The sequence below is a fragment of the Cupressus sempervirens genome, chromosome 8 (genome assembly GCF_028749045.1).
Source record: "Cupressus sempervirens isolate cs-2001-9-10 chromosome 8, ASM2874904v1, whole genome shotgun sequence".
NCBI classification, from domain to species: Eukaryota; Viridiplantae; Streptophyta; class Pinopsida; order Cupressales; family Cupressaceae; genus Cupressus; species Cupressus sempervirens.
Genome location: NC_143125.1, coordinates 448,539,897 through 448,542,654, shown reverse-complemented (window position 1 = coordinate 448,542,654; position 2,758 = coordinate 448,539,897).

The window sequence follows — 2,758 nt, the reverse complement described above, 5'->3', positions numbered from 1 at the left end:
TCCATTTGACTACATTCCAATGCTCAATTCCTTGATGACTCGTATACTTGCTAATGACTCTCATTGCATGTACAATATCTGGCCTTATACATACCATAGCATATGTCAAACTTCCTAATGATGAAGCATAAAGTACCTTGGACATCTTATCATCATCTTCTTGTGTCTTTGGACACATCTCCTTAGTTAACTTCAAATGACTAGGTAAAGGTGTACTGACAGCTTTAGAATTCTCCATAGAGAAACATTGTAACACTTTCTCAATAAAATTAGCCTGAGATACTATAAATTTTCTATTCTTCGTATCTCTAAAAATTTTCAGACCAAGGATTTTTTTTGCTAACCCCAAATCCTTCATACAAAATCAATGGGCTAACTGTTCTTTTAACCCCTTGATGTAATCCATGTTAGACCCAACTAAAATCATATCATAAACATATAAACAAAAAATAATGTAGTTATCATCATCCAACCTATTTAAATAAAGAAAATGATCTCACTAACACCTACTATATCCATGGTCATGCATAGAACTGCCAAATTTAAGATACCATTGTTGAGGTGCTTGCTTCAAACCATATAAACTTTTCTAAAATATGCACACTAAATTCTCCTTACCTTTGACCTTAAATCCCTATGGTTGTGCCATATATATATCCTCATCCAAATCACCATGAAGAAATATTGTTTTAACATCAAGCTGCTCCAAATGCAAATTTTTAGTAGCCACAATATTTAACATAGTACGAATAGAAGTCATTTCACAATAGGAGAGAATATCTCATCAAAATCAATGCCCTTTTTCTATGCAAATCCTTTTACAATTAACCTAACTTTAAATATTTTCTTAACTCCATCCTCTTCTTTCAACCAGTAAACACATTTGTTCAATAAAACCCTTTTACCTGCAGAAAACTTACATAGATCCCAAAGTCTGATTTTTTAGCAAGGAGTCCATTTCATCTTTTATTGTAGACTCCCACTGAACATTAGTATCCTCTTGCATAGCTTCGTCATAACATTTAGGTTCACTAACATCAGTTAATAAAATATAGTACTAAAAGGGAGAAAATATTTTTAGAGGTCTACTTAGCCTTATTGACCATCTAACATTCACTGGGGTGTGTGGTATTTGTTATTACAGTTGTTGAAAATCATGAGGAACTATTGGAACATCATCTTTTGGAGTATAATCCAACACTACATAATTATTTTCTTTCTTCTCATGCTATAACAGATCTTTGTGCAAGAGGTTCTCATTGAATATGACATCCCTGCTTCATATAATTTTATCTTTTTCAAAATCCCAAGGCCTATAACCAAATTCATCAATGTCATATCCAATAAATATACATTTCTTTGACTTAGCTTCCACCTTGGTTCTATCTTTAGAATCTATATGTGTAAATGCTTCACAACCAAAGGTCTAATCCAACACTACATAATCATTTTCTTTCTTCTCATACTGCCACAATAGATCTTTGTACAACATGTTCTCATTGACTATGACATCCCCTTTTTACCAATCCATGCTTCCTCTAGAATACCATATCTTGAAGGAGTAGAGGGACTTTTGTTAATCAAATATACAACAATATTGATAGCCTCCACCCACATGTGTAAGGGCAACCCAACATGTAACCTCATGCTCCTTGCACACTCCATTATTGTCCTATTCATGCGTTCAACCACTCCATTTTCTTGTGTAGTTCTTGAAACATTTTTCTATCAATTAATGCCATTAGTGGAGAAATAATATTCAAATTCATGACTACAATACTTCCCACCATTATCAAATCTAAGACATTTTAATTTCTTACCAGTCCTATTTTCAACCAACCATTCCCATTTCTTAAAAATTTAAAATACATCATATTTATGTCTAAGGAAATAAACTCATATTTTTCTAGTTGCATTATCAACAAATGTAACATAATAATGATAAACGCCAAGGGAAGATACTCGAGTTAGTTTCTATACCTCTGTATGCACAAGCTCTAATTTCTCATTTTCTTTTCCTTCCCACTATTTACAAAACTCACTCTCTCTCTTTTTTCATACACACAACTTTTATAGAAATCCACAATAACACATTTAGACCTAGTAAAAATTTCTTTGAATGGAGTAATTTCATACCTTTTTCACTCATGTGCCCAAGTCTGTGGTGCCAAAGAATTGTATCAAAATCTACATCAACTGTTTGTTCTCCCTACTCAACTACAATAACTTTTCTTGAATAATCATTTTTCTCTAAACCAAATAAAGTAGAAGGAACAATATGACCTATACAAAGGTATAACGTGCCTACTTTCACAACTTTTTCTACTACAAGGGAATCTTTTGAAACCCTCCAATTTCTATCATTAAAATTAACGACTCAACCCTCAACATTGAGGTTCTCTACTAAAATTAAATTTCTACTCACACTAGTAAATTTGCACTTGTTTTTCTACCAAAATTTTTGACCAAAGGTATGATTTCTTTTATTTTTGGGTTTACATCTCAGTATTGGTGTAAAATTTCCAAAGTTTTCTTGAGTTGGTCAAAATTTTGACCAACTCAAGTCATAAAGTATTGGTCAAAACTTCTCCTTAGTATTGGTCATAAAGTTTCCTTAGTATTGGTCGAAAACTATGTCAAAATTTAATCTTGTATATTCACACAATATGTTATTTCATTCCCCCATAGGGTATCATGGAAGGAAATTTGTAGGTTTTTTGTCTCTTATGCAGAAAAATCACGAGATATGGCTTGTTGA